The sequence below is a fragment of the Numida meleagris genome, chromosome 5 (assembly GCF_002078875.1).
Source record: "Numida meleagris isolate 19003 breed g44 Domestic line chromosome 5, NumMel1.0, whole genome shotgun sequence".
In the NCBI taxonomy this organism is placed as follows: domain Eukaryota; kingdom Metazoa; phylum Chordata; class Aves; order Galliformes; family Numididae; genus Numida; species Numida meleagris.
This window is the reverse complement of record NC_034413.1, coordinates 14,413,089-14,430,706: the sequence shown is the minus strand read 5'-3', so window position 1 is coordinate 14,430,706 and position 17,618 is coordinate 14,413,089. Positions and strand designations below refer to the sequence as shown.

General features: G+C 35.8%; 1 long non-coding RNA gene across 2 annotated transcripts; it reads left to right on the top strand.

Annotated features, from left to right (window-relative positions):
* On the top strand, nucleotides 1,998-8,603 carry LOC110400455. 2 transcript variants are annotated; one of them, XR_002439858.1, is made up of 3 exons: nucleotides 1,998-2,859; nucleotides 4,923-5,091; nucleotides 8,516-8,603. It is a non-coding gene; the product is annotated as an uncharacterized LOC110400455 (long non-coding RNA). The 2 variants fall into 2 exon arrangements; XR_002439859.1 differs by lacking the exon at nucleotides 8,516-8,603 and adding an exon at nucleotides 7,239-7,412.

Here is a 17,618-nt window from a genome sequence, read left to right as displayed (position 1 = left end):
TGTCATCTAGCTGAAGATGTCCCTAATACTAACTGCACTTCCATTTTCAGTGTCTCTGTATCATCTTTTCTATAGTAATGCACATAAATAAGCACATATTGCCACACAGGCTATGCCCTAAGTGTATACCTACTGCACAAGAATACATTTGTATGAATGGATGACAGAAAATACTCATAGTCACATCTGTTTTGAAAAATGCTTGAAATTGAAAAGAAGAAAATTCCATGTGTTTGTTTTTAAATAATTAGTCTAGCTGAATCCATTTGAACTTTAGTTTCTGTGGTTCTCAATTTTTAGCTTAATTCCTCTCAAACAACTCTTCTGTATTGTTATTTTTGACCCTTGATTTAAGGAGATACAGAGTTCTTTATGACATTAATGTATGTTTAATCCGTATCATTATTTCTGAAGTTCAGCCTCAATCTTTTTCCAAGGACTACAGTACACGTCCTGTCCTGTCATGTCTTTTGCTCTTTTTGTAATGTCTCCTTTCCTCATTCTGACAGGTAATTTAGAAAGCCTGCCACATACTTTCCTTGCATCTAATTCCACTGAATCTGAAGGGATTGAAAGGTGGAATGCAGTGGAACAAAACTTTCTGTAGCATGCTTGAGTATTTTCATAAATATTTAAAAATATTTGTATTGACATTGCAAAGATTTCCTAAGGATTAGCAATGCAGACCACATAGAGCAATAGCGCGATTTTACCAGAAAATAACGTGGTTATTTCCTCAAGAGATTTTTTTAAATATCTATAAATAATACTTTTTTTCTTGTACTACTATGTAAAATGAAATCTATGCTTATCATGTATTCGCTTCAAGGTAAAATATATCTATAACGGAGTGTTAAAAAAACAAACATGAAACATGGAGAAGCTTAAAATCCCTGGTAAATCCCTAGATGGATACGTAATGTGCTCAACCATAATGCCAGTATTTTTGCTAGTTGTGAACTTATCTGCAATGATGCATTGCTCAGAATAGCAGACCAAAGAGGCAGGTGTCAAACTCAGCAGATATAAAAATCACCAAAATGCATAAATTAGGCACTGAGTTTTCAATTCAAAATGTATGGATGCGTGCAAAGACTCACTTACTTCACATGCCAGAGGGTTGGTAGCTCCAAAAACATACTGTAAATGGTAGAATTAGAGCCTTAGGACTACAGCCAAAGTCATTTGAGTCTGTGGGACTTCTTAGTCTAACTTACAGCAGACTGCTAATTAGTCCCTGAATCATTTATCCTGAAATCTGAACAGAGAGGTCTAAATCCATCCAATATATTGTTTGTGAATATAATTTTTTTGGAACCAGTCAGTCTCTGCCATTGGTGTGCTGGCACACTGGCTTAACAAAAGAAAGAAAGTGCTGTTTGAATCAAGAAAAATGGAGTTCAGAACTGGTTGCTGTTTCAGAGGTTCATTAAACTCAAGTTTATGAACCATTTACTTTTGTTTCTAAAATGTCCATATTTTTTCCAGAGATCAACAGCAAGTGAGTGGTAGTCTAGCAAAACAGAAATTATACCTTTGCAGAGGCAAATACCTCCAACTCTTTCTAGGTGGTCTGCATATGCAAAACCAAATTTATCTGCTTTTCCAATTTTTCTGAGCCTCAATTTTCTTTCCACATGCTCTATTTTCTGTTCTTCTACCATGCTTCTCTATATTAAGAAAAAAAAAAAAAAGAAAACTTTTATATTGGATTTTCCTTCCTTTATATTTTATTTTTTCTTAGTTGCTTTTTAAGCTTCAGTGGAGTTCTAGTCTTACACTAGAATCAGAGTTTAATTTTTAAAATAACATTTTCCTCTTAGGTTCACACTGGGCAAAGAAAAAATATTCTTTATTATACTCAAACTTTAAAAACCTCAGGAGAGACCCAGAAAAGAAATCTCCAGAGGCTTCAGTATTTTTGAAAAGAGCTTAATTCTTTTTCTAAAGCAGTAATTTAATATGGCAGGTCTTCTGAGTTTTTCTGTAACCAGAGATCGCTCCCTTTTTCTTTCCAGTCAGGAACGACCACAGAGATACTGACTTAGCTTGACAATGTTTACAGTAGACGTTATTTAAACTGTAGTATAAATGATTTTGAGACATGAAGGCAGTTGCAGAAATACTCTAAGAGACTCTCTTTTCAGCGCTGAGAAATTGTTCACTAGATAACAGTAACTCATAAGGCTATCTGCAGAGATGTTTTGGCCAGCTGCCCATATTCACTTCATCACACATTTAAGTTTAATTAGACTTTGCAGACTGATGCATTATAAAGCCAAAAGGAGGCTACTGGGATTGCCCAGGCTGACCTTCTTTCAACAAGAGCCAGAGAACTTTGCTGAATAAATCCCTGTTCCAAGAACAAAAGTCTTTTCAGCCAGGTATCCATTTTTGTAGTAAAATCTGTGGTGAGGAGTTGGAGTGCTTATTATTACTGTTAGCTGTCTGTGACTGCTGAGGCCTGTCTGGGCTTCTTGTGTTTTCCACTGCGGAGAAATGCCTGCCTGTGCTGTCTTGGCACCCTGCTTAGGCCCACAGTCTGCTCCCACCCCTATGTGCCAGGTTGGGAGCAGCCTACAATGAAGGTACTTTTCTTCATTTTTCTTTTATTTCACACCCTCAGAGATGAAGATTTGAAAATCAGCCTTTCCGGCCTTCAGTCTTGGGGTAGAACTGGTATCATTACAGCATCAGGCAGTAGGGAAGTGTGGGTTGAAGTGCCACCTCTGTGACTGAATTCCTGTATGGGCCCAGAGCAGCCTCGCTCTTCCTCTGGATCCTGCTCCTCCTTCAGCCCTTCCAGAGGAACTGTGCCTGTGTATGGGAGCCAAGTGGTTCCACATGATGCCAAAACAGGTTTGAATGTATCCTGTGATAGGTTTCACCCTAAATGAGGTGCCCTTTTTAGGAATGCTGTGGTCTGGGTGGAGCCCTGTAAGGTGGTAAGCCACTGGAGATGAGTTTTAAATTTCTAAGCTGCTTCTAAGTAGTCAGCAGCTTTCAAAGTATGTCCCTCAAATGACAAACATAAGTGCACTTTATGTGCCAATTTGTTAGTTAAATTTAAATGGGTATGCAAATACGCAAGCTTGGATTCCATATATTTGACTGTTGATACTCACACTTGCCATGGGTACTGAAAAAAAGTACTGAATAACTGTAAATAACTGGTAAACTCTCAATACAACCAGTCTAGGTATTTGGATGTCTGATGGTGTGCGCTTTGAGTGATTTAACAAGCACACTGAGAGCTCCCTTTCTGGATCTCTGAGTGTGCAAGAGACTTTGCTCCCTGTGTCTTCATTCTGCACTTGGAGTCATACATGCTGATAATCAATTCTGACATGTACTTAATTTTAGGTAGAAGGAATCTGTAAAAACAGAGTGAATGTTCTGTAAAAAAGAGAACAAGAAATAGAGTTCTTGTTTAAGAAAGTACAATATTTCTCATAGCTGGCTTTTTTCCAGTGTAAGAAATGAGTAATAGAATAGCTTGCTTCACCTGCTTCTCCTTACCATACATTCAGAAGTATGTTGTATTGTTTAAACTTGAAATGACCGTGGCTGAAAGACCTGCATTGGTACTTGAGAGTTTTTAGCAGTACTTTGCAGCTGATGTCAACATGATTCAGCTGTAGCTTCAAGTTCCGCGAGGGTCATCCTGACCACTTTCTGTGTTTGATAATATATGAATAACCTTCTTAGAGTAATACTAATTAACTTTGTACAGTTTCTGCTGTAAATTATTTTCTGAGCCTCTTAGGATTGCTCTCAGCCAATTGCATACACGGCAAAAGGTTAATTGTTTGTGAAAGACAAAGAAAAGGGCACCTCTGTGACTCTCAGTAGAAATTAAGAGAATAATGAAATCTTTCTGTGGGAATTCACCTGCTTTACATGTGAAGTACCAACTGGCTGCAAAACTTCTCTGATATTGGAACATTCTTCAAGAGCAATTTTTAACAAAAATAGAATGCTCATTTATATCTAAAAAATAGTATGGATTGCTGCTTTGTTCAGAAACTTAGCTAGCAACGGATGTGATAATTTGGGCTGTTCTGAGAGGAATGACGTTATGAATGTATATATAAATCCCCATGTATTTCCTTTGCTGATCAAGGCATGCTGGGTTGTTAAAAGTATCCTACAGCGTGCAGGAAAATAATACCTATGTACATGGTAACCATTATCAGACAAATAAGAATTACATAATTATCGTGGCATTAAATATTTATGGGACATATAATTATCAGAAAAGACATGAATTGCCAGTTGCACCCAATAAATGACAAAAAGAACTGCATGTTATGCCACACAATGATGTAGAGTTCTTAGAGCTTATTTTGAGCTCATTTCTGATGAAGAATTTATGTAGGCATCTCATTTAAGAATTTTTAATGTATTTTCCTTTTTTTTCCCTGTCTTCTTTATGAAGAAACTCAGCTACAGAGGTGTTTGTAGGATAATTCTGAAATCAGATAAAAAATATTTCAAAAAATGTAGGGGGAAAAAAAAAGCTTCTGAAAAAAAAGATATAATGTGACCTTGTCAGGAAATTATTTCTTTGTTCTTTGCCCAAACAGCTTTTCTTCTGTCCAAGGAAAAGTTGTTTTCTTCTCTCTCATTCTATTATTTGGGCGCATACTTTCTCCTCTGCTTGGACTTATAGAATTGATTGTGTATGGAAGGCTGAGATATCTCAGCACTGATGTTTCAGTAACCTTAGCGCTATTTTGCATTCTTTGGTGTCAGTATGCGATCATGTCTTCCATGTAATATCAGCTTCAGTGAGTTAAGTATTTTTTCTCTCTTCTCATTAAAATACCAAACTACATGCTTGTATTTATTTACTTCATTACTAATGCTGATTAAGCATAAGAAGGGAAATATCTTATAATGAAAAACTCTTCTTTCTCTAGGCAGTAGTTACCATTCCCAGCTGCTGCAAATTTTCTCTAAATCAGCAGACATGGCGTTTCCTCTGCATATGCCAGCAAATCCTCCTCTCACCATCAGAACTTACCAGCAAAATGAATGCCTGTAGAATCAGTAACACCAATGTGCAGAACTTCTGAAGGAACTTAATATGTGAGTAATGTTTGAGTAAAATTTATCTCTGGTGTATTATTAAAAACAATGAAGTATAGAGCAGTGTGATCTGTTTTTTTAAGAAAGTTTTTTTTTTTCACTGGAACTTTAAAACCAGTCTTCCTTGGAAGGAAAAATTAATCATTCATAAGCTAGAGGCAGCAGAGAGAAGCTACAAAACCAATGATTTTTACTAATAATTTGATAAGGAGATATGCCATGTCAATCTGAATTGACACTGACAAAGGTATGGACTTCTGGATAAAGTTTCATTTGAAAAACTAATTTAAGTTGATTCAGGAGAATCAAATAGCGAGAACCTTCTAAGATCAAAAATGGGCTGCTTGTTTTTTTTTTTTCTGATGTATCCTGCACATACACTGGTTTGAGAGAGAGTTTTACATCTTTACTGACATTTTCTTCTGTACAGAGATCAGTAAGTGAAGGTTTGATTGCTAGAGATCCTGATATTTGTTTCAGACCATATGGGAAAGTGTAATCTTCTGAGGAATGGGGAATATTACAATAAAATATTTAGAACACTAACAGAAAAAGTTTAGAAATTGCTTCTTACTGAAATGATACCTACCAACTCACTGGAACTGAAGGTTGGAATCTTTGGCAATTGTGATCTGTGGAGTCATGCTGTAGATAGGACAGAGGTCTACCTTTAATTATTTAATTTCTACCTTTTGCTACTTAATCCCTATGTTTGATACAGAAACCACTGTTTTTCTTTTTTTTCCTAAAAATGGCCCAAAGCGTTATCAGCAGGTTCCTAAAATATAGTTGCACAAGTTTTCTTGGAAGCTGGTATCTGGAGATTGGTTAAAAAAAAAAATAATAATCTACTTCACAATTAGGTGTGTGATTAGAAATAGGTTAGCTTAGGATACAGTAAAGGATACTGCGTTTCTCAAGTTAAGTGAACTTGATGAACTGTTCATATTACAAACTTGTATATAATCCTACTGTTGGCTGAAACAGATGGGAACATGGCTTATCATATGCTTAATTAGACAGATTTTATTCTTTGAAATCTGAAGATATTAAATCCACATTGCTCAAAATTTCCAAGGATTAAGCCTTCTCTCTAAAAATGGCAAATATAATAACAGAAATCACTTGCTTTTGGACAGATGTCTGTGTTTACTTACTGTTAGTATTTTTAGTATTCCTTCTGTAATACCAAAGATAGCAAAGTGTTGCTGACTTTATTAGTTTCAAAACACTGCAATTTGCTGCTGAACATACTGAGAAAATCACAGCTTTGATCATGAAAGATGGAAAGACAAATGCTGCAATTTTCAGTAACATGATTAGAGTTTGTATGTGGCTAGAAATTTTAACACGTTACATTCTGACACTTTTGTTAGTGCCCCATGTATTAATATAAACATATTAATCCTAAATAGAAGTGCTTATGTGTATGTACGTATAAGAAAACTGGTTCTCATTTCACTTTCTTTATATCATTCACAATTCTTTATCACAGTATATTAAATTATATGCAAAATATGAATCTCACCTATCTTCTTTATAAACCTGTTATTGTTCTGTGGAAGTTAAAACAGTGAGGTTGACAACCTGAGTCTTAATCACAGTCCTGCATCAGATTTGTCCCTAAAAGAATAAGACAGACTTCTGTTTAGGACCAGATCTAAAAATAGTGACTGCTTGGGTACCACCTCTTCTTTTATGAGATTTTATTTCTAATGGCAGAAATCAGTTGTCATTTCATGTTAGGCTATGCTCAGAATAAAGCTGAATATTTGAATTTTAGATCTGACTTGTGCATATAACTGAACAATAAGAGTAAGTTTTGATATGCAGGCTTGAATTCTTGCATGCCACCAACTTTATAATCTCTAATTCACAAACTACATGCATTTATCTGACCTACGCTTCTTTCCTTGTCTTCCTCCTTGGAAAGAGATTTATGCTTACGTAGGGCTTAATCATGTCTGCTAAATTTCATTCTTTGCTGTCTCTGAAACAATTTTAAAATAGAGGACTTTTTTTTTTTAACAAATAATACACTGACAAAGGAAAACGTCAACTATGATTTGTAAAGAAATTTGATCTTTCAAAATATTATTCTTACTGTGTTTTATCATTTTCCATGTCAAAACAATCAATCTGTGCAGGCCACAGAAAAGATGGTATTCAGTTCACCCAAACTAGGATCAGAAGCTACTGATGGCATCATTTAAAAACTTTTCAGAAACAGAAGCAGTTGGGAGATCTTGTTTTCAAGTTCAAGATATTTGAAGCAATGTTCTTTGTGCGCTTTGTCTGAATCGCTTTATGCTGGAGACAAAATTTTCCCTGCATAAAAGTAGAAACTGCTTATCTCACTGGTGATAGAAGTCTGTGCCTCAAACACAAATGAATAAATAAACTGACTTCTGAAGAATGTTTCCCTGTGCTTGTAGTGAAGTTCTTCGAAGACTGTGAAAGGTGATGTTATTAAAGCCCTGTTTTCTCCCTTCATTTTCAGTGCGGATGGTGCAAACATTTAATCTAAGTGGAATGTATTGTTGGAATAGTCTAGACAGGGTATGATCAAGAGACTGCAAATGGGAACAATTTGATTTTGAAAACTTTTTATCTGATTACATGGATAATGACTTGAAAATCAACCTGGCAATTTTGTGTGATTAGAAAAGTGATATTCATGTTGATTTCTCATCGTGTTTCCAAATGGAAACAGATTTCTGCTACATATTACATAAAATTTATCTCACAGATGACTCAGTTCATTTCAGCTGCAATCTCTCAAGTCTTAGTTGCTCCATGCTTGGAGCTATTCTACTGTTCTTCCTGGCAAAGAAATATCAAAATCATATACTACCTGCTTTTTCACACCACTAAATCTCTATGGAGAGCTTAGAAGATTGAAACTAGATAATGATATTTAATCTTTAAAATATTCAGATTAAATCGTGTTTGATGTTTATACAAAAACACACTCCTTAGAGAGCAGCTTTATATTGACATAAATACCTGTATTTATTTTACCCATCTGAATAACCATTTAATTTGGAATCCTTTATTTCTACATAGGACAGTTACATTTCTCTCATAAACTTGTTTCTGGCCCTATACACTGTTTTACTGAAAAGAAATAGGTGGAGACAATGCTGTTCATCTTGTTTGCTTTTTTTCTTTTCCCATGGATGACTTTCTTACAGAGTACAGTCGTGACACCTATTGATTCATAAAGTTTAATGTGCTATATGCAGGAGTGAGAGTCTGGTATTAGCGTAGTTCCATGAAAATGTCAGCTCAATATTCTCACACACACAGACACACACACACTTGCTAAAAAAGTAGTACAAAACTTAGAACATAATGATGATAGAATATAAATTCGTGCCTTAACTTGGTAACTGTTGACTCTTCTGTTATTTCAAAAATGTAGTGAGAAAGACAATCAGAATGATGAGAATGGTGGAACAGATTCTACAGTGGTAAGCTCACAGAATTTGGTAAAGGGGGATGCTTAGAAATCCAGAACCGGTAAGTCTTCTGGGAAGGACTCTCTTTCCTTTATACTTGGATTGTTCTCCATCGTAAAAAGCTAATGTATTTCTCATGGATTAATTAGTATTAACATTTCCTCTGGAAATGTTCTGTTACTATTTCTATTACTATTACTCTTGTTATTTGATTTCATTTTCAGAATTGTACAACCATCAAGTGTTTGAGGAAGGTTATCACACATGCTTCCTGTTAATTAATTAAGGATGCATCCTAATTAATTGCACTTTAGTTCTGTGTTTCTGCTGCTTGTATTTTTCCCTGTTGTATTGCTTTGCTCTGTGGAAATGAAAGGAAAAACTCATACAGAGGAGAGGGCCCAGAGCTGCTGGAGGTGGTGGCCATTTCTAACACGGCTTAACAAGTGATAATATTCTTGTGGAACTAAAAGATATTGAAGCAGTGTATAAAAACATAAGCTAGGAGGCAAATGGAGTTTAAAAAATAGTGTTTATATATTTGAGATGACTAATCAAATACAGCATTGAATACATTAATTCAAGTTATTTTTAGCTATGAATTTTCCCTGATACTGAAGCCTCCTGCTTCTGTGTTCCTTATGCCCATAAATTTGCTGGTCACCTGTGTGTAACATTGCCCATTTTAAACACTGTGTGAACTCCTACAGGAACTCATGTCTTTTATGTTTCAGTTACATTCACATCCTATATTTTTTACTCTCATCTTCTTAGCCTTGTGATGATGCTATAGAAGCCAGCAGGACACGTGATAATTTAGTCCAATGTATCATGAAACGTTTAATTTTATCTACCTATTCTTATTTTATGCCCTGGAATTTGGACTAGTTTACATCTTTCTGTACTTTGAAAACTAAATTTTGTCATACCTGAGGGAGAGAATAGGAGATGACGAAGTCATAAGTGATGAAGGTATTTCAGAGGGACACGCTTGGAAAAATGTAGCTAGCATCATAGGTAGAAGCAAAACTTACAGATTCCTTTCAGTTCTCAGATGAATACAGTATTGTTATAGCTCTGATCCAAGCAGCACTTTGACCCAGGGGTTGTGAGCAAGATATGTCAAACAGCTGAGGAACAAAGTACATTTTTCTTTTGTTTAAACTCTTACTTATGTGTCAAAAACTTGTTCTTCATAGGCAAAAGAGTAAATTGGGAAGAATATGACCAATATATTTCTTCCACAATTGTGAATCTTAAGTATGCAACAATCTGTACAATTCTTGTACTGTTTGTGGTGGTGGTTTTTTTTTTGTTAGTTTGTGTTGTTGGTTTTTTGGTGTTTTTTTGTTCCATTTCTTGGTTCAAATAAGACTGTAGATTCACTCTGAGTGTTGAGCTCTAAAGCTTAGAGCAAGACCTACAAAATTATAAGAGTTTAATTTAATTTTTACACTGCAGAGACAGCAATATTTTTAACTAAACACTCACAGAATCATTTGAGGACAAAAAAGAATCTACTGCTTACCGTATGTCAGACTCAGATCAAAGAAAAAAGTAAAAGCAGAACGTGATCTCTCCGAAGTGAAAAATGAAGAAATCATTTCTCATTTTACTTTAACTGTGCCTGTGGTGAAGATGTTCAATTGCTTGAATCTGTAAGCAGTTACTTTATAATTTCTCAGCTGTTGCAAACTGGAGCAAGTAACCTGCAAGCCCAGTATCATATCCCTGTCATGGTGTATACTAGCCACTTGCATTTCATTATGTGGCTGAAATAGAACACTTCTGTCATATCTTTGCTGATCCTTATACAAAGTCACACCCACACCAAATTGTATGGCTTTACTTTAAGTATGTTTTAGGATTTCCTTGGATTTTTGTTTATATTCGTTGTTAATACATCTCAGATAATCTTCTTCATCTAAGAAAATAAAAAAAAATGTTACTACAGGAGTCTGCCTCTGTATTGGAGGGTGTGCAATTTTAGGGATATAATTTGAAAATGGATGAAAATCATTGTTAGGTTTAAATTCATGAGATAATTTCAATTTTTTTTTTTAAAAAGCTCAGTCTCTCTTTTCCCTGAACATTTTTTGTCTAGAAAATAATTACATGTCTTTAGACTGCTTGTGTTGAGCTGAGAATGCAATGAAAAGCCCATGTATTCTTTTTCTATCTTCTGAAAAAATGATAATTTTACAGTTGTTAGAATCCATCTTCTTTCAAAGATACAATGACATGTTTTCCTCCTATCTCTCCTTAAAACATTAAATCTTTTATATGAATTGGTTGACAGTTTTTGAAGGATAACCTTTTCAACATCATAAAATAAATGAAAGTGGTGAAGGATTTAGATTCAAAATGCTTTTCCAGTGCACTAATAATTTGATGAGCACTGCTATCATTTTTCTAAAATGGCATTAGATTAAATCTTATTCATCCAGGAAATTCTTTGAAGAAACTCACCTTTAAAAGCTGATGACACAAACCAGCTCAAAGATGTGATTGTGGTATTTGAAATACCCTGTCTCTAGAGTCAATTATTTATGATGCATGATGAATGTTTTCTATGTTTCCTTACAAGTTTTGTTACTGTGGTACTATTATTATGTAAACTAAACCTACAAGTACATGATATAGTTCTGTCTCTATCTAGTAACATCCTGTCTCTCGTAACTTAGCACATTTTTCTCCTGACGTTCATGTAAGCAGCACACAACATGATGTGAAAGGAAATTGCTTCCAATGCCTCTAAAATTGCTTGCTTGGCTTGAATTAATCTTAATCGAATTTCTGTCTAAGATGTTTAAAAACCTTAGAGAATCTCATTGTTTGAACCCAACTTTGCTAATTTGATTCTACATTCCAAAGTGACAAGAAATTTTGAGGCCCTGCGGGGCTGCTGTTGCTGATAATGTTTCTATGCGGGTGGCATGAACCACACGGTTCATTAATGTGACATACATTTATAATGAATGTCCTTAAGTAGTAGTTAAGGGTGCAAGTTCGTAGTTTTCATATTTAACTGTGTTACCTACTTGTCTGAATGTCCAGGTGCACAGTCTTGGAAAAGACAAGCAATATACACATGCTTACATTGAGAAGAAAGCCAAATTACTAGCTTATAAATGTCATTATCTTTTAGCCAAGTTAATTAAAAAAATTGATTTACCACAATAGAGAAAAAATACAAAGGACAGGAAGAGCCTCATGGTATCACCAAATGACTTGGCATTTTGTAATGTGTCAAATCAATTTCAGATATCTGATAAACTGAACTTTTTTTGAGTACCAAATTGTGTGCAATTATCTTATATATTCCTAAATTTGAAATATTTAATTGAACAACATCTATTTTAACGTAATGTCCAAGATGATCCTGAAAATACTTTTTAAAAAGTTGACTTCTGTAATGAAAATTGTTCCTACTGATAGCGAGTTGGTCAGTGAGCTGCAAACAGTGAGTGTTCCTTTTTGCAATAAAAATAAAATGCGGTTAAAAGTAATAATCTTTCTCATTAGAACTCAGGAAAAAAAGCTCACTGAAATAGGCTACTCTTATTTTAATACAGCACTAAGCGCTCTGTCTAGTAATAAAGTTTATAGAATCATCCATAAAGAAACAGCTCAGATACACTGAGAAATGAAGTACCTGGTCTAAATTTTGATTTTCTGTTCTCTGTACTGATTATTCTTTAAAAGACCCGAGGAGATTCTGCAATATTCTTTCTTGTTGAAGAGATTCCGCTTGCTGTAAGGTATAATATGAAATAAAGCTGACGGGAACAAGCAGCACATTCTCCTCGACTTTGCCTAATTTTTTGTCACCTATGGTATGTCCTGTCGCCAATTAACATGACGTAGTGTAAGCATCCTAATTCAGCTAGGAAATTCAGATGTGCAGTTGTAATTAAAGAAAGTCATTATTTTTTTATTGTGATGCTTACCCAGCTTCTAACACTATGTAATATATGAAATTTTCAGCTTTTTAGGCAAAATTAAACTTTGGCATACATCTGTGGGAGTAAAAATAAATATATTTTTAAAGATTATTTTGTAAATGTCAAACTTGCTTGTAAGATGCTGTTCCTCAATGTGTTTATATTGTTCTAATAGGTATGCTTAGCAATAATTAATAATTTCATTCAGATAAATAAGACGGAGCAGGCTTAAAATAATATGACTACCTTGAGCACATGTCCACACACACACACACACATTCTTAAATCACAGAAAAACAGCTGTGCCTTTTAAAGGCAGGCTTATTCTTCAATGTGTGTTATCTCATTATAACTGGGGAAAGTGTCTCTGATTTTGACAGTGATAGAAGAGTGGCAGTTCCTGAAGTTCCTCTAGCAGTTTTCTCGTGCTATTTTCTCTGTTATGCTTGGATCCTTTTACATGAAGCAACCAGCTTTTCATCTACAGTGTTATGCTGTATCATGTTCTTCACCACACATCATTGCAATGAGATATTGTTCTGCAAAGCAATACCCAGTCTTTTTGCTGTGTACTCCCCAGGGATTCCTCAATTTTGATGAGCTCATTATTTTGCTGTTATCGTCATTTTTTTTTCAGTACATTACTAAGCAAGCAGTTCCTAAGTGAGGGGGGAAAAAAAGTGCTGCTTATGTTTCATGATTTTATTACTTTTTTAATGTAGTTTGTTCTACACAATTTCTCTTTTAACTTTGTTCCTGTTGACCCTGCAAAGATAGAGTTGACACCATGCGGCTTGACTGTAGAACTGTAGTTTTCCAGTAAGGTGGTTATTCTCTAGCCTGCATTGACTTCAATAGCCTGCCTTGACCCTGGTATCTGCAGAGAATGAATTGAAAAAACTGTGTAAATCTCCACTTGGCTTATCGTACTGACTTCTCAGACTTGAGAAGGTGTTTTTAAGTGCTACATAGTGATGTCTGGAGAAGAAGTGACCTTTGAGGACTGGAAAGTAAAAAGTCAAAAAAATAACCCCACCATAGTGGTTTTCTTTCCCTTGTTTCTTTATCCCATAGAAGGCACATATATATGCAGCATGGCAGTACTGTCTCCTGAGTGAAACTCTTGTGTTTTAAAACTCCACTAAAAGAACTGGCTGAAGGCAAGGGAGGCTTCCAGATACTTGCTTTCGCTCTTGCTATGAAGTATATGGCATTGCTTCGGTGTGGTGGACCTCAGAAGAGGTGCAGATTCTACAAGCTGGGGCTGTCAAAATAATCTGGGGGTGGAAGTTCTATTCCTTTACATGTTTTACCACACTGGGACACGCTCTGAGTCTCTCCTGTGTTTTGAAGAACAGATGTTAACTACAATAGCAACAAGAAGACATTCTTCTGTTTTGAGCTGAAATGCTGTAATTGTTTACATAGGTGACCTTGCTGCCCTTTATTGATCTGCCTACCTGCATCAGAGTGTTCTAGAGTGGAAGAAACCTAAACTATAGAAGAATTCAGGTGTGAATTTCATTCAATTAGACAGTTTCCTGCCCCACCCCCCCCCCCCCCCAAAAAAAAAAAACCCACAAAAAACCAACACTACACTGTATATCACAGTAGATTATTGATTGTGTAAGTCTTCATTCCCTAAATTATCTGAGTTGAGTGAAAAGGGGTGGCTGCATGGGTTGTTTATGACTGCATTTGGAATCACTACTGTGAAGCTGGCTTTGTGCTTCTTGATACACAAATCAGCTAGATATATTTCCTTATTTGTAATTCCCTGCCGTGTTTGGCAACGGTGACAAAATAACTTCACACACTAACTGATGATAGGAATATAGGAATATTGTTTATCTCTAAGACAGAAAGCAAATGTATAAAAACTCTCATAAACCTCAGAAGTGAAGAACAGTTTGTAATTCTCCAGTTCATACTTGTCCACACTTGTAGAAGTGCCAATGGACAGTAGTGAAGTGTTCCTCTCTTGCAGGAATAAATCCATACTCTGTGACCCACAGTAGGCTGGCAAGGTCAGTTCCTAGCCTGAGTAAGTTGAAATATTGGGTATTTTGTTTATTTTATTTTTTTTCTGAGGAAACACCTGTTGTCTTTCAAATACTTTTCTGTAATCCTGCAAATTTTTTTCTGGTTGAAAGAATGTATTTAGATGAGAATATTGAGTGTAGCCAAAAGTTCCTCACTCGCATCGTGACAATTAATTTTCTAGCTTCTAGATTTTCTAGTCTCACTAGCCACAATGTGACTCTCACCTTTAAGAGTATTTATATATAGGAATAGACTAATTAGAGGATCCCCTTGTCTGCAGTAGAAGGTAAATTTTACTTTTGTAGATTACTCAGATTGCCAGAATATGGTTGATAGCTTCAGGAAACAAATGTTGTGTCAGAAGCACATTTTCAGATTGCCTTTTGATCAGTGTAGAGTAAGTCACAGGCTGGCTTACCTTCTTCACTGCAGGAGGTTGGGTACCACACTTAGGACTGTTTTGCAATGCAGCTAGATGTAGTAGCTCTTTGATCTATGCCACTGCCTGCATTCAGGAACAGGAGGTGGAAGACCTCTATTTGCATAGTCCTGAGCTGTGAGCCATGTGGGGCTTTTCAGTTCTTGGCTGTGTGTACTCAAACAGCACTCCTTGCCATCTCCTCCAAAGCGATGATGGTGGACTGGAAAGCACTAACTTTGAGCTGGAATAACATTCATTTTCACTTAGCTGTTGTGTTTTCTTGCACTTCTGGGTGGCCTTCTACTTTTGTCAGTCACTCTGCAGCTCCTATAGTACGATCAGAGGAGTAAAAAGAATGAATTTTTCTTTCCTTTTCCCCTATGCAGCTAATTAGGAGCTGTGGTGACACACAAGTACTGCTTCCATGTTCGTTTGAAATACATAAGCAAACATTTCCTACACTGAAATTTTGAGTACTATCAGCTATCATTTTAGTTAGAGGAAAAATATTTATTTAATGCTGTTACTAGTCTCTTTAAAACTGCAGTGTTTGTAGGCAGAGAGAGAGAGCTGGGTTTTTTGCCTTCTATTAACTTAGATGTGTTAAATCCCCACAAAATAATTTGAACAGTGCTTCCCCCCTCCAACACACACACCTACAGTCCTGTTTTAGGAACAATTCTACCCAGTTGTCCATGGTAGCTCGGTTATGACAGAACATACAGTAGCCTGCTCCTCATAGAAAATGCACAAACTTAAGTATGATATATTCTATGAGTTTTGTCAATTTTTTGAGACTGATATGGATTTAACTGTTGAGGAAAAAATAAAAGGCATAAATGTCTTCAGGTTAAAGTTGGCAGTTTTACTGGGTAGAATGAAAAGTTGTTTGATTTGCATGTTGAGTAAATTCATCCTGGATAGTGGATTTCTGCTGCTTGGCATAAAAAATTATAAATTAAGAGGCATCTCCAATTAAAAATTGATATCTAGAGTGCTCCAGAACACAAGAAAAAGTCTGAGTAATTATGCACTAGGATTCAGTATTTGTGTATTTTTTTTTGCCAAAATAGTTGAAAAGTGTTTGTGACTTGCCCACACCCTACTAAACTTCTTAATGCAGATATTCAGGGATGCCATGCTCCAGGTTGGTAACACCTTTTCAAAAAACAGTGCTGTGTTATTCCAGCAGCACTAGCTCACTTGTCTTTGAAAATTGCCTTTATTGTTTGCTATGAAGCAGTAACTTGTTGGACCATGACAAATGGCATTGCTTCCTGCAGCTGTGAGTGAGTTCTTTGAAGCTACTTATGCCCTTTTAGAGCTGACAGACCGATCTTTTTTCTTTTTTATTTATTTATTATCTTTTAGAGGATGTTCAGATTTTATATTATTTCACATTTAGCTCTAAATGCTTTCAGCCTAGCCATGTCTCTACAGAAATCTGTGCATTCTTCAGAATCTCTAAAATTCCAAAGGGCTACAACCAGTTTAGAATTGTATGTAGCTATAACAAGACCCATTGTCCATTTCATATCCCACATTCCTCAGCAGTCTAATTAGTCTGATTAGGCAGCAATAACAGTCCTGTGTGCAAGTGGAGAAAGGGACTGACTGACTCATAAGTTAGCCTCTTCATAATCCCTTTTCACTTTGCATTTCTACTTTTCCCCTCTTATCTGATACTGCTACTTTTGCTCACTAAGCCTTTTTGATTTCTTCTGTCCATTCAGTAATGCCACGTATAGTCAGGAAAAGTCAAATTGAACTGGTCTGTATTTGCTTGATATAATGCGATAGTTACAGAAGTCTGCTGTTTTGGGTTTTTTTTTTTTTCTTGGTTTGAGTATACGTGAGATAGAAAGCTATAAAATGAGTCATGACCTACCTGGGAATCAAACCTAAGCTTCTGGCTATTGACTAAAGTGTTCTGACAAATGAGGTGCGAGTCCAACAAGGTTTTAATGCCAAGTTAACCATTGTTCAGAAATTCCTTTCTAATCTGCCAGATTAATCATTAAACTTGAGCGGCTTTGAGGGTCTTTCCTACCTTTGGGTATCTGGGCCAGCAAGCCTCAGAACTGCAAGGCTCTGAACTGGTCCTATTTTTTCTACCACAGCTGTGGGGTATTCAGTGTACTCAGCCTTTCTGCTCTTAGGAAAGAAAGGGGCATAATCTCTTGATAAATAAAGTAATAACCGTCATACATTCTCAGAGCTATTCTTCAAGCTGCAAGCAATTTATTTTTCTATTGCTTATTTGGATTCATTTTTCAGAATTCTCTAGTTCTGTCCTGAGGAAGTTTCTGAATTTTTCACTGGCTGTACTCCAAACATGACTGATAGTTGTGTGCCATTGCTCTTCCGTAGGAGCTAAGAGTTATGTAGGACTTTGGTACCATTGCATTAGGCACCATATTTTCCCTTGATGTTATCCTTAAACTTTTTTAAAATTTTCTTCCCCAGTCTCATTAATTGTGCTTGGTATTTAGTCAGAAGTGATCCCATTTGGACTGATAGGATGTTTCACTTGTATCAGATCTTAATTTCAGATAAATGATGTAAATGAGCTCTTCGGGTCTTTATTGATTTTAATGTCTGATACTTTTTTTTCACTATACGATGGCTTCTGTCTCTAAGAATTCACTGTTTACAGGC